A 14,978-nucleotide genomic window follows, 5' to 3' on the forward strand; every position below is an offset into this window, starting at 1 on the left:
CGTGCTCGTCTGAATCACATCCAAGGTGATGTGATCAGCTTGGATGTGAAATGAATCACAGCAAGGTGCTTACCTCATCTCACAGATGAATTCCTGTCTTCCCCAGGCTAAGAGAGGACACCCAAAGGAAGCAGGAAAGTGCTGTACCACCCTAATATGACTCGCAACACTATTTATCTTCTACTATCTATGAATAACCTTGTCTAAGCCATTGAAATGAGAAGTAATGCATTTGCCACACAAGCTATTCAGGAGTGCTACAACAGATGAGTAGGTAATTAACCAGCATCCCAATCCTGATAATCACATATTTTAATTCCAGCAGAACAACAAAGACTCTGTAACAATGACTCCTTTTGGAAGGAATCACAATTAACATTATAGACCGAAACTCTGGTTTTAAAGCAAATAAAATCTTCGCAGAAAAGGGAGTGTTTTCCACGCTCAGTGCCCTCGGAGCACCCAGAGCTGATGATCCCCAAATGTCAGACCTGACAGCTGAGCAGCCCTTGGGCTGTGCCTCTTGGTAGAGTGGGGCAGGGAACAGGTGAGATGGAGTTCACCTGGAGCAAGTGTCAACTGCAGGGTGGCTGCATGGCTGGTTTGGGCTGAACACAAAGAATGACTTACAGAAAACCAGGGGTGGGAGAGGGACCTCTTAAAGCACATGCTTCCATCCTTCCATCCTCCAGGGGCCCGTGGCTCCTTAATGGTGGGCTTGGCAGTGCTGAGTCGATGGTTGGACTCAGTTCCAACATAACAGGTAGCAGGATCAGCTTTCAATGAGGAGAGGACACCAGCTCCTGCTCAGGGTGGAAGACCTTCATTCCAGACCCAAAGAGCGAGTTGCCACCATGGATTCATCTTTGTGTCGAAGGCCAGTTACATCTGCCTCAGGGCCCAGCTCACTCCCACTGGGTGGAAAACAGAAATAGCTTAGAATGTCCAAAAAAAAACCCACCCCAGGATCTGAGCATTAGTCTACTGCAATGCCTTGGATTTAGTAGCCCCCGCAGCCAGCGCAGCCCCTGTAAAGGCCCAGGGTGGCTGAATATCAAGGGCGACTCTCAGCAGAAGGAGCTGACAAACGCAGCTCCCTCCTGCAGCTCTGAGCACGCTTTGGTGCACTGCTCCGTCTGATGCAGAGGATGCCAATCTGGCACTAAATTCCTCCTTTAAAATATTCCTCTCTCAGCTCTTAAAACGTCCCCCTCCCTACCCAAAATAAACAAACAAGTTAGAAAGCTCACGAGCCTGGGAACCGGCTGCGGGCAGGAAGCTCTGCGAGATGACGGAGCTCCGGCGTCCCACGAAGGCGGGGGTTTGTGCATCCTTCTGTCTCCTGGTGGTTTCCGGCCCCTCTGCGTCACACCCCACAGCTTCTACTCCCCCCACACCACAGCAAACACGGAGGCAGCTCACATGGACCCCGGAGCAATGTCACAGTGGGTGCTGTCAGGACACCGGGAGAGGACTGGTGCTGGGTGACCTTCAGGAGACCCAGGGTGCTGTAGGGCTGTTGGTTCACTGGGGAGGTGTGAAATCTGCGTTATTAACTCGGCACAAGAGTGATGTACCCCCATTCAACACCACAGTGCTCCCCTCCATCCAACTGGGACAGGAATAATGGAATGGTTTGGGTTGGAAGGGACCTTAAAGACCATTTAGTTCCAAGCCGACTGGAAGAAGGGCCGTGTAAGTCAGGCATCAAGTCCTAATCAAAATCAAGGGAGTCAAGAAGATCTAAGCAGCTAAGGCTGCTCCCATTTGTGCCAAGGGCTGAGGCAGCTGAATCATCTCTTCCTACCTAAACCTCATCTGCCCTTTGTAGGCTTCTGCCCCCCCTCCTTCCTCGACAGCAACAAAGCAAAGTGAAAAACAGAGGCTTTATAACAAACAGTACCTGTTTCCATAGAGATTTGCTTAGGAAATTACATGAGACAAAGATGGAAGTTAGCAAGGAAAACGCAAGGGCTTGTCCTTGTGCATCAAAGAAATGTCTCACCCGCCTGCAGCACTCAGCAGCCTCCACTCTCCTGGATGGGGATAAGTGTGTGGCAAGACCCCCAGCCCACTCACAGGACACAGGAGCTGCTGTCCTCTGCCACAGCAGATCTTCTGGCAGGTCCTGGCATCCCTATGAGGATATTCCAAGCCAACCCCCTCCAGAGCTCAGTGCTGAATGAGAGGAGCCTGGCTGTAAAATGGCAAGGGGAAGAAGGGCAGAAACAACATCTTCTTAAGGGAGAGGATGAAAGTATGAGGCAGAAAATTGAGAGGGGGCAGGTAGCACAGGGCCTGTCCCTCTGGGAGACTCAATATCTCACCCCACCACTGCAGCACTGCCTTGCAGCACAGCAGCTGCTGGGAGAAACATTCCTGCAACCTTCTCAGTGCTGAGCGATGCTCGGCCTGTGATTCCTTAGCCTCATTTGCTTTTCCATGTGGGACAGGCCAGTGTGACCCAGCACTGGTAGCTGCCTCTGCCCAGATCTCCCTTTGTAGGGAGAGATGAGAGTCTTGCCCATCTCTTCTCACATGCTCGACTCAAGTCAGGCCAAAATCACCCCGAGTACGCTACTGACATCAACACCCCAGGAGCTGCTGCTTCTGTTTAACAAGGGACACAACAGAAGTTTATTCAACCCCACCAAATCCAGGATTTTCTTGTTCTCCTGGCAAAGCGTGATGCCTCGGGAGGAGATAAAAGCATGGATGAAATTAGATTCTCTCCTGTTCGCCTTTAATCAGCTATCTGAGAAAACGGGCTCTGTAGGAAGTTGTTGCAAACACTTAATTATTTCCTTAGCTTTCCAGAGAAAGGAAAGAGTTTCAAGACAGGCAGGGCAGGGAAAAAAAGAAAGAAGTGGGAAGAAGATGGAGCATCCACAGCTTCTCTGGACAACCTGTGACAGTGTCTCACCGCCCTCACAGGAAAGAATTTCTTCAGATTATCTAATCTAACCCTGCCCTCTATCAATGTGAAGCCATTTCCCCTTGTCCTGTCACTCCATGCCCTTGTTAAAGTTCCCTGTCCAGCTCTTTTGGAGCCCCTTGAGGCACTGGAAGGCAGTCTAAGGTCTTCCCAGAGCCTTCTCTTCTTCAGGCTGAACAACCCCAACTATTTGAGCCTGTCTTCATAGGAGAGGTGCTCCCACCCTCTGAGCATCTTTGTGGCACTCCAAAGATGGATTTTACTGCCACACTTGGTTGCATGGAGTCTCTCACACATGTACTGGGCTAATCCATGAACGAAGGTGGAGCTGCCTCCTAACAGTCCATCCCCGGAGAGAAGTGGCCATTTTTACAGAACAGGGATATATGACTGGCAAAGAAATGTCTCAGCTAAAGAAATCCATGGATTCACAAGAAGAAAACAACAGCAGTCTGGTGAGGGACACTGGCTTTGCCGCACAGGGAGAGGCACCGTTTGGGGGCAAACGAACCTTCTCCTCGAAGAGCAGCAATGACTCAGCTCCACCAGCCGGGAAAAACCACCAGACAGAGCCGGGCACTTTCTCAGCACGGGAAAACCCTGCTGGGGAGGGGGCAGGAGGCGGCTGCCGCTCGTATCCAGCCTCTGCGAGGCACATGGGGAAGAGAAGCCAAGCATCCTGCTGCGCCTCCCATCCGGTGGGTCAGCCTTCGGTGTCGCAGCACCAACCCTCTCCTGGCCACCCTGGAGCCCTTGATGTCACTTTGATGCCACTGCTCCCGACAGACGGAGCGGTAGTCAGGGTAAGCCCAAGTGCTACTGCTGCCCTCTGACAAGTGTGTTCACAGGCACAGACTACCCACGGAAAGGGAGGACAGTGGCATGGCAGCTTTTCCCAACAGGGCTGGGAAATCGAAATGCGAGCAAGATTATTTGGTACCATCTTAACTGAGCACATGGAGGAATCATCTGGCTTTTACATTCCTGCAGAACATGAGATGCTCTCCGCTGGTAGGGCCTTCCAGCTGCCTCTGCATAGCCTCTGCTTAAAAAGGAAAAAAAATTCATCCACCCTTGGCTCCGTTTGCAGGATCAGTGCCCAAGCAGGCACACAGCAACAGATACCTGCAGAGTGACAGAGCATTGCTGCAGAACGGCGAGGACAAGCCACGCTGCACATCCCCGCAGGCTTACGATGCCCACACAGGACAGTGGTGGCATCACAGGGAGCAGAGCAGAAACTCAGGCCACTTGGTCCTCCAGACAGCAGCTGGTATTCCCAGGGGATGAGAGCCAGGATCCTGGTTCATCTATCCATGACAGTCCTAGCACTCAGCAGACACATGAGGACAGCTGGGAGTGCAGCAGAGCGAAGGGAAGAAGGAGCAGCTTTCATTTAAGAAACACAGACATTGTGTTTGCTTGAATGGTTCAGCTGAAGTGTCCAAAGCCCAGTAGGACCCACAGCTGGATGAGCAGGCTGTCAGCAAGCTCTGTGACTCAGTCTGGAGAGCTCCTCTTCCTGACTCAGCGATGAAAGATCCATCAGGGTTCCCATGGGAGACGCACTTATGAGACACTCGTGTTTGTGACTGCTGCTGGAGACCTGCAAAAATGCCAGAATCCCTTTGTACAGGGGATCCTTGTGCCCTGCTGCTCCATGAAGCCCCTGCTGAGTGAGCTCCTACAGCCACTGGAGCCTTGTGGAGCATCCTGAGTCACCTTTTTCAGCCTCAGAGCCATTACCATGGAGCCTCTTCTGCTGACAAACTTCTGCGTGACTTTCTGACTGGGCATCCTGAGACTGTGACACCCCAGATCTCACCAAGTCACAGAGCACAGGCTGATCACTGGGTGCACTCAGATTATCTGCGGGAAGATTTTTAGATTCCGTCAAAATCTCTGCGGCCCTGCTGCGCCCCAAGAAGCATCGCCCCAGCCAACACGAGGCACCGGCAGCCAAGCAGGCATGCAAGCAGCCAGTCTGCAGGGAGCCAGCCCTGTGCCAGGCGAGCTCAATCTGTGGTGGGCAGGCAAGGCAGGCAACCACTGCCTGCATGGCGAGCGAGCTGCCTGCAAGCATCTGCTCTCACCAAAGACACGCTGCTCTCTGCACCGCTGAGACCTCGTGCCATCGGGCAACTCGTGCCCAGAGCCAGAGCTGGGATGCTCAGGACTCGATAACCACTCCTAGTAAAGTCTCCTTCTTCCATCAGTGAAGCTATTTGTGCCACCATAAAGCAGGATTTGCTTCTTCCACCCCGAGCTGACACATTTCAGGGAGCAAAGGCTGTCTCCTCCTGTGCGCCCAGATGGCATCGTCCCCAGGAGCCCCATCCCCACTGAGAGGCAGGCTGTTACTGCAGCACACAGCACCAGCGAGCCCAGGGCTTCTTGACAGCCTCAGAGTAGCACTGAGAGAGTTTTTGGTGCAAGAGTGACAGCACCTTGCAGATATCTCACATTCCGTCCCTGGAAATGTTCAAGGCCAGGTTGGATAGAGCTTGGAGCAACCTGGTCTAATGGAAGGTGTGCCTGCCCATGGCGGGGGGTTGGAACGAGACGATCTTTAAGGTCTGTTTCAACCTAAACCGTTCTGTGATCTGTCACCATGACCACATGAGCATCACAGCTCTATGAATGAGAGTGAAGGAGCAGCTGTTAGGCTGCAGCTCCCTCCTTTTAGTTACTCTAGGAGCAGTTCATCCTCACATTCCTGGGGACTCTGTTTCTTAGGATGTGTCTGCATGGCTCACCACCAGCCCTGCTGCTCTCTCCCCTCCCATTTGATTTTGCCCTCCCTTCCTTCTTACACCCATCACCCGTGTTGTTGCACAGTGACATTTAATCCTGTGTTGCAGCCCATTCAACCAGGCACCGAAGAAGTCAAGCCAAGCTGAGGTTTGGATTTATAGACCAAAACCCACTAAAAAAATCCCTCCAGCTGGTCCACTCCCCCATTCCCAATCCACTTCTTGCAACTATCACTGCTGAGATAACACCAGGAGAGCTATTGAGTCTGACAGCTGCCCAGACTGCCCCAGTATAACAGCGACATAGAAACTCATGGCCATTTAGTGCATCCACTGCTGAGTACACCACAGGACCCAGGGTTCTGCCAGAGCCCTGGAAATGCAAATTAAAACATGGCTGTTCAAGGGAGAATTTGCTATTCCCATGTCCTAAAGAGAGATAAATTTCACGGAGCCACATTCCACATCTGTCCCCACATGCCACAGCATCAGGCACAAAGCACAGGAGTAGACATGAGATAAAATTCCAGCTGCATCTTGAAATAAATCTGACTGCAGTTTTACTACTCACCTCTCAGCTGTCCCCTTGGTCCTGCTGTCGCCTCTCCCACTTCTCCGACTGCCAGGAGGGGTGATGGACACTGCCAGGGTGTGACCCTGTTCAGAGCAAATCCTTTCTCTGGGGGAGCAGGAGAAAATGGTGAGGACCAGGGGAAGCTGAGAGGGAGGAGGATGCCAAGGAGGGTCCCCCTGGCAAAAAGCAGCTCTCCCTCCTCTCCACAGCACATCTTGTCAGTGACCCGTGGCACTGACACCGGGGTGGGGAGGTTGGTGGCTTGGCCACCAGCATTACTACATGACCTCTTGGCTTTACGACATCAGGACAAGGTTCCATGACATAGGACCAGGCAACATCAGGCCTGTGCAGTCCAGGCACCTCATGGGAACATCACTGCCATCCTCTGTGCCTGTCTTCATGAGGATGCCAACAGCCCGTGGCTTGGCTTCCTCTCCAGCAGGACCCAGCCTGCAGGTGCCGGGTCTCGCTCCTGCATTTCTGTGCACATGGGAGCCCTGGCTTTGCTCTGGGCTTCTGGAGGTTCTTATGATCTACAGAGAAACGGGAATTTATGGATAAACACAAACACTAAATAAGCTCCCTCTGCCAAAGCTCCTGCTTTATATTCAAGCTCTCATGACAGGCGTTTGTCAGGAACAGAGGATACAGCGTTCTCCGTCTGCAGCATGTCTCCGTATGGCAGCGCTAGCAAAATCAACTTGTTCTACTCAGGGCTGTGAAATTCAGCCTGGGAGGTCTGTCTAGTCCTCCTGACCTCCAATTTCCCAGCTAAAATAAGTTTTTGTTGCTGGGAGAAGAGCCAGACTCCCTCCCAGCACTGCTGGAGCCTCTCTCCTGCCCCAGCCTGTGGGACAGCATCCTCCCAGCTCCCTTGTGCCTGCAGTGGTGCACAGGAGTGACAGAGCCACCCCCCTTCACTGTGAGCCAAGGGAAGGGGCAGAATAGGGAAAAAAAGCCTGATTTCTTGGCCTGATTCAGTCAGGAGATGATTGTCAAACACTACTTACCCACTTCCTTCCCAGACTGAAACCTGACCTGTTCTCATGGCTTGTAATAACATCTCCGAGTTAATTCACTGGAGTCATTTGTGTGCCAAAATAAGGCTTAACCTCTTCCCCTTGGCACAGAGGCTGGTCTGAGGGGCAGGTGAGAGCCCTGGGGGCAATGGGGGCAGCAGCTCAGCCCCACCAAGCACAGCCCTGACTGAAAGCCTCCTGATCCCCAACCCAGCAGAGCAAAAAAGGGTTGCTGCAGGGAGAAACTGTAAGAAACATGATTAAAGCACTTAGCAAACACCACCTCCTGCCAAGACCAGAGGAGCAATGCCCAACCCAGTAGGAACTGTTATTCTCAGCCCTGTGATCTCATGCCTCAGTTTCCCCACCTGTAAGCAGGACTGGACTCAGGGACAGTGGAAGCCTGTGCTGGCCTAAGGACAGCAGTAACCAGCTACAACTCCCCCAGGAGAAGGGCAGGGAGATCCCCTCAGCCTCCTCACTGCTATTTCAGAGGTGGCTTATAGGCCACACCTGGGCACTGCAGTAAGCCCACCCTGCTCAGGTGGGGATGGGCATCTGAGCTTGGAGCTGGCACCAAGTCCTCAGCTGAGCATCTCACAGGAATCCCAGGGAAATGCTTCATGCCAGCAGCTCTACCTCCAAAGGATCAGGGTCTGGGAACAGCTAACCCCAGCAGGGGCTGCAGATTTTATCCACAAAATCTCCTTCCACAGTTTCCTGCAGCACATTTGCTTTGGCTGAACGTTTCTAAGGTGTCCCTTCAGCACGGGGGGTGGGGGGAGACAGAGGTTCTGAGGGCAGCAGCAGTTTTACAGCCAGAGGTGACAAGGCAAAAGGCCTTTTCCCTGAGAGCTGCTGGGCTCTCCAGCACCCAGGGAGGCTTTCCTGACGGGATGCTCCCGGGCACAGTGCGGAGGAAGGCCGGCCTTGCTCAGAAACATCCCACCGGGTGTGTTTAAACACCCACCAGCCTCTCACAGACAGCGGGAAGGAGCCGACTGTGTAAAACATCAAATCGCTGTCGTTAGCACAGGCTGAAAAACCCGCTCGAGGAGCTAATGCAGGGGGAAAAAGGAGCTAAGACAAGGAGAGAGTGGTGGCACATGTGACTGATAATCCCATCTGCCCGTTTCTCTCTCAGTCATAGGTCTTCATCCCTGCTGGCGCCGCTGAGATGTTGCAGGCGCGGAAGAGCAGGGTGGGAATATTTCCCTCTTCCCAAATCAACACCGGGCAAAGCAGGGATTTGCCAACATTCGTCACAAAAATGCCCCCAAGAAGCAAAGAGGAGCGGGTGGGCTTTTTCTGCTTGACTTGCACCCTTCCTTGCTCTCCTTCCCTGCTGCCTGACCCACTGGAACATCTTCCATCCCTAAGTGATCACTGAGACCTGGGGATGAGGATGTTTGTCCTTGCAGAGGGGTGATCCATCCTCCATGGGACATGCATGGCTGGAGACACCAGGCATGTGGGGACCACAGCAAAGCCCCTGTTCCCAGAGCTGGTGTGGATAGCCCAGGCTGTGGGTGGCAGACTGGCTGTGACCCAAGGCTGTGTCCTTGAGAGGATGCAAGGATTCATGGCTTGTCCCGTTGCCTCCCCCCATCACACCCTCTCTGCTCTCACTTCTGCTGCAGAAAGCAGCTGTAGCTATTCCTGCTGGGAGGTGTAAGACGAGGCTTTGCCAAGGGGCAGGGGAGGCTTTGCTAATTCACAGCTCCTTCGCACAGCTCACGCTGGTTTCCTAATGTGCTCCTGGCTGTTAAGGAGGTGAGACTTGCTGATACAGCACAATATCACATGCTGGAGGAAGAAGGGCTCAAGCTGGGACAGGTCCTTAAAAAATTATGGCTGTGTAAATGGGGTCCACCTTTTGATCAGTGAGAAGAACCTAAAAAAAAAAAGCTTGATTGCACTTTTTTCCCCCCTAAACTAGTAATGAAATAAAGATATTTGCAGGCCCCTGTCAACACTTCAGAGACCAATGGAGTGGGTAGCTGGGAGTTGTTGCTCTGGCTGATGGTCCTGTACACTCCATCCCTTGCCCAGAGGACCCAGAGATGTGACACTGTTGTCCGAAGCCCAGATACCATAGGATTAACCTTTGATGGGAAATATAACCTTGGATTTATTTTCTTCTCTGTTCTTCCCCTTTTGGAAAGCGGAAAAAAAACCCCTCACATCATTCACGATGGCCATGATGTAGATCTGTGAAAATCAATCTGAAAATCACATCATCTATGGCAGATTGCTCCATAAATTGACTGACTGAGTCCCAGGGGAGCACGTGTGGGAGGGAGAGAGAGTCTGGCTTAGGCCTGGCTTTACAAAAGAGCTATCCATTCTTAAACCTTATCCACAATCCCCTCTCCCTTGCACCCCAAGCATCACCACCACCTCTGCTGAAGTCTGCTGGAACAGCCTGCAAGGTGTGTTGCACCCACGCCAGGGTCTCTACAGCAGCTCCCTCGTGCATTGAAACGCTGCAGAGACACCCAGCTCAGCCCTGCCATGGCTTTGGGCTGAGCACATCAGGTGATTTTGGGTGATCTTGGCTGCAAATTGCCACTGCTGGGTTTCTACCCACTCGCCCAGCTGCCCCAGCACCCGACTGCCCGCTGCCAGGGACACCTGGAGAGCCCTGTTTTGGGGAGAGGGTGATATCAGCTGGGGAAGGAGAGCAATTAACACTTTTGGCATTCATTTAGAAGCCAGAATTGTGTTGATCTGTTGTGGTTTTTTTTTTTTAATTATCCACACAGAAATAGCAAAAGCAAATGAACAGTGGGCTCTTTCCTGCTCAGTGGCATTTAACCAGGAAATGGGATTGTGGGTACCGAGACAAGACAAGACCATGGGAAAGGCAGAGGTGAGACCAGCCCTGCCCATCCTCTTCCTCCCTGCTGCCTGTTAAAGCTGAAGGTGACACTAAACAGCTCCCAAGAACCTTGTGGGAGACATCATGTACCAGCTGGCTCCCCTGTGCACTTGTAGGGACCAGTTTCCAGGGAAGTCCATGGTATTTCACCTGCTCGACAGACTCCTTGCTCGTGGAGTCTGGCAAATACAGCCAGTGTAGATGTGCAGCACTACATCACTGAGCAGGGCAGATCATTGTCAAGAGACATAAATAAATGAAAAGAAATAAAAATAGAGGTGCCGAGCCAGGCCAGGATGTTCCAGCCCTTCAGGGAGGACAACCCTTGCGAGCACATCCCACTAACTTTGAAAGCCACGCTGGTTCTGGAAAGGAGTGGAGGTTGTATGTGCTTGTTTGTCAGGGTGATGCTCACCTGTGGGGTGATGCTCACCCATGGAGGGATGCTGACCTATGGGGGAATGCTCACCCATGGGGGGGATGCTCACTCGGGGAACTGCCGGTGCTGCCAGCCTGTGAGCCAGCAGCTCCACGTGGCTCCCAGCATGAGTAAGCACCAGCCCCACTTCAGAGCCCACACACATCCTTGGCACTGGGAAAACGTGCTTGTAAGTGCCACTGGAGGAACGAAAGGGAAGGAGGGGGATGAGAGCCACCCCAGCATTTCCCCTCTGAGCCATCAGCTGTGCCCCCTATCAGGAACAAATCCCTGCCCGCTCATCCTTGAACATATGGATTTTAAACACCTCACTGGGACTGAAAAAAGGAAGACAAAAGGTTTCATTCTTTCAAGACCCTGTCCCCTCCTGTTGTCCTTTCCACCCCCACAGGACTTGAGTTTGACTCCAGCATCTTCACATCCAAGTTTCCCTTGTTTTGTCAGAGGAGTGAGCATGGCCATCACCAGGCATTTGACTGAGGGTGTGTTTGAGTCCCAAGGACCAGAGCCTGACTTCTCTTGCAAACTCCCAGAGGTGGACAATTGCTGACATCCTGCCCAGAAAGCCTTTAGGGAAGAGCCAGTGCCCACAGAGCTACAGATGCACCCACTGCCACGGGCCTCCATTTGGCATTGCAGGAGGAAAGCAGGGCAGAGACAGAGAGAAAAAAAATCTAATAAGATGAGGCTTCTTCCTGGGAAGGGTCTTTTCCCAGGAAAAAGAGCCAGGTTATGGGGGGATGATCTGCAGCAGTCCCAGAAAAAGGACTATTCACATCCTCCAGGTACCTGGATGCAAGACAAGCCATACACAACATTCTCTGCAATGCTGGTACCGAGGGGAGGGACTGCTTCCACATCCTGGGAGCCCATGAGCTGCCTGGGCAGCTCTGCCTGGGACCTGGGGCTGGAAGGGTCCTGGAGCACCCAGGGTGAGGTGAGGGGAGCACACACAGGCCAGGCTTTTGGGCTTCTAGTGAACCTGTCCCCCACAGCTCTGCAAGCGCCGGCGAGGAGGAGCAGCCCCAGCACTTCTGGCAGCCACACACCAGCAGCATCTGTTTCTGGGGTACTTTTGTTCCCAATTTATCCCCTGTCTCCTGGAGCTATTATAAGCAGGTACAATCTGCATTGCCATTGTTATTCAGATGATGTACAGATAATTTTAACCTTTCTGTTCCATTTGTCAAGGGGCTTTTTTTAGCCTCTGCGCCTGCCAGGCAGAGTGCTGGCTCTCCGGCAGCGGAGGCTCCCCATTTTGCAGCATCAGTTTCCCTTGCTAGGGTGAAGCTCTGTCTCTCTGCACTGCTCATGGGCATCTTCATAGCCCCAGATATTTTGAGGGTTTGGGGGAAATGTGGTAGAGGTGGTTAAGCACTCAGCTAGCTACATCCATCACTCTTCCTGGTACCAACCTCCCAAGCAGGGCTCCATGGGATGTCCATCAGAGACACCTGCATACTCCATCCTGCTTTCAAAGCCTTTGGAGCAGCTCATACTGAAGACAATCACTTCAAAGAATGTCAATGCAGGACTCATGGCTCGCACAGGAGGAGGTCCTCTCCTCAAACTGCTTCCAGCACCAGTGCAAAGCCCTCATCACCACCCCACAGAGCCTTTCCTACAGTCAGGAGTGCAGAACATTTTCTTGGCTATAAAGTGGGAACTTACTTCCCAGCCTGAAAAAATGCTGGGCTGTCACTGCATCCATCGCCTCAGGAAGTGCTCTCAAAGCTGGGCCATCTCCTGGAACTGCACGCTTCCCACTGAAAACATGCTTTTCATCACTTCATGAGCCAAAGAACTGAAAACTAAGCCTGTCAGCATTTGGGTTTCTGGTGACCCAATAGACAGAATAGAAAAAAGGGAAAGATGCACAAAGCAAAGAGCAAGACAAAGCCAATTCTTACAGGTCATGACATTTGGGCTTAGTCCAAGTTGGCACCCCACAGAGAGAGACTGCAGCACATGGGAAACACACAGGATAAAGCTCATCTCAAAGTGGTCCAGACAAACAAGGCGACTGCTTTCAGCCTTCCCTGAGCTCTGTTTGGCACCCTCCTGTCACTGGGAAGAAAAGGAGTCCTGTTGAAAAGCCATAAACCATCCCTGTCACCTTCGCTCAGCCTGGAGGCTGCCACAGGCTGCTGCCTCACCTCTGACTGCCTGAGAACTTTCTGTGCTTTAAACAGCTCTGCAAAAAAGAAATATAAAACATGATTTCAGCATCTTTGCTTGACAACTCACCCATGAGCTTTGGACCAGGCAACAGCATCAGCATCCACTTGACGTCTCCTGGGCGCAGGCGTGGAGAGTTTGAATTCCCCAAGCTGTTTGAATTCCCCAAAGCAGCGGATCCCAGCAGGGTTTCCAAGCCCTCAGTTTCCAGGCTGATGGTCCCTTGCATTTCTTCAGCAATAAAATATCATCATGATGCTCTTGGCTTCCCCTGGAGGTTTGCTGTGGTGCCGGTGTTCACAGCTCCTCAAGCTCCTGGTCTTGGACCCCCAAGATGCCCAGTGCCCCCCAGCTGGCATGTCTGGAAGCAGCCAGACACAAGCCACAGCTCCCCCAGGATACCAACCCTTCTCAAACATCCTCCCTGCTTCTCTTCTTCACAGCTCCCCACCCTCCTTGGGGACACAGGGATGCCCATGCTGGGTAACACCCCATCCCATGTTGATGGGACTGCCAGCACAGGCTGTGTGCCACCCCTTCCCTGCCTTGGGGACCTTTTGCAGAGGTTCATCATCTCACCCAGAGTCCCCATGACCCCACCAGCATGGGGGGGGGGTGCCAATGAGACAGGGGCTGCAGTGGTTCTTTACAACAAGGTTTTATTTTTCTTTCCTTTTGACAAAAAACATTGAAGTTGTACATTGTTTTCAATTGGTTCAGTTCCCTGTTTGGGTCCGAACGAGCATGTTATGTTACAACATCCCACCCCCGAGCCTGGGAGTGAAGGCAGAGCATCTCCCACCCACCCTCCCACAGCCCCAGGAGCCACCAGCCCCACACCTGGGGGGCTCTGCTATCTGAGGCCTCGTGGCAGAACAGGAGGATGGTGCTGGGACAACCAGCCTGGAAGGGACAGCAGGGCCCTGTGCTCATCTCCCCACAAACCCACCACAATCTCCACCCAGGAGCTTTGCAGGGCTTTGAGTCCAGTCCCAGCACCAAACTGGGAACCAGTTGCATGCTACTGGTGAACTCCTGCCTGGGCAGGGGCATGTCCTGTGCAGGGAGAGGTTGAAATACATCCCCCACTTCTCATCCTCCCTCCCATGGTCAAGCATGGCCAGCAGCCACAGAAGGCGAGGGCATTGGCAGGTCCTTGGTGTCCAGGAGGAGAAGGGAATGTCCAGAAAGCCACAGACAAGAGATTGTACCACAGCAAAGCGAGTCCAGAGCCTTGGAAAGCAAGGCACAGGCTGCAATGGCACCTTGGGGCCGGTTTTCCTTCCCCCTCAGCACAGTCCTTTCCATGGTTCTCCTGGGGGTTGTTTTTGGTTTCAGAGACATGTTTTGGAGGTGCCACCTTGTCCTCGTGGGTCCCTGCCTGTCCTCCCACCATGGGAGCAGGACTGTGGCTGGTTCAGGAGACACAGAAGCAGGGCATTTTTGGGGCCCTTTCAGGGTAAAAAGGGGCTCTGTTTTGTTTCACACAGTTTTTGTACGCTAGTTAAACGCGGGGCTGACATGCCAAGAAGTTCAGGTTTGGACACTGCAGCCCAGTGCCACCAGGGGTTGTGCCCCAGCCTGTACCACCACTGTAGAGCATCACCACACACTGCTCACCGGCCCCACTCCGGGGCTGAGGAAAGAAAAACGCTCAAAGCCTGAAATCCGTATGAAACGTGCCCCCGCTTTGAGAGCATCACTCCCTTCCTCCCACCCGCCAGGCACAGACACAAAAAGCCGCCTCCTCCCCTCCCCGCGGGCTGTTACTCAGAGCCCGGTGCATTGTCAGACACCTTTCTGCATTTAGAAGGAGACGATACCACCACCTATATTTAGAGCAGGTACGGCATCGCCTCCCCCGGCCCTCGGCACCACCACGGCCCCGGTCCCGGATCCCACGCAATCCCACACTGCCCGTCAGACCCGGCTCCCCCAAATGCCGGCACAGGGAGCAATGCTCCCATTGCTTCAGGCTGAAGCCACGAACTGCTCAGGGATGGCTGGAAGGGGACAGGTGATGCCTACGCCCCCAGCCAGCACCAGGGACCTTCCCCACAGCTGAATGGGGCATGGTTTGTCCCCAAATGCCAAGATGGGGGAATGCAGGATCTGAGCCAGAGGAATGGAAAGGGCTTCCTGGGGAATTTTTTGATCCTTTGGCAGGTGGTAGTGTCCGTTTGGGAAGCACAGGGT

The 14,978-nt window shown here is 53.0% G+C and overlaps 1 protein-coding gene across 1 annotated transcript in view; it reads right to left on the bottom strand.

Annotated features, from left to right (window-relative positions):
• Positions 1-14,978, bottom strand: part of CACNA1E (calcium voltage-gated channel subunit alpha1 E) — a 360,562-nt gene that overhangs the window by 186,611 nt on the left and 158,973 nt on the right. The gene's annotated exons all lie outside the window — the stretch shown is intronic.

Source organism: Manacus candei, unplaced genomic scaffold (genome assembly GCF_025592945.1).
Source record: "Manacus candei isolate 608988 ecotype Guabito, Panama unplaced genomic scaffold, ASM2559294v1 h1tg000005l, whole genome shotgun sequence".
Lineage (NCBI taxonomy): Eukaryota > Metazoa > Chordata > Aves > Passeriformes > Pipridae > Manacus > Manacus candei.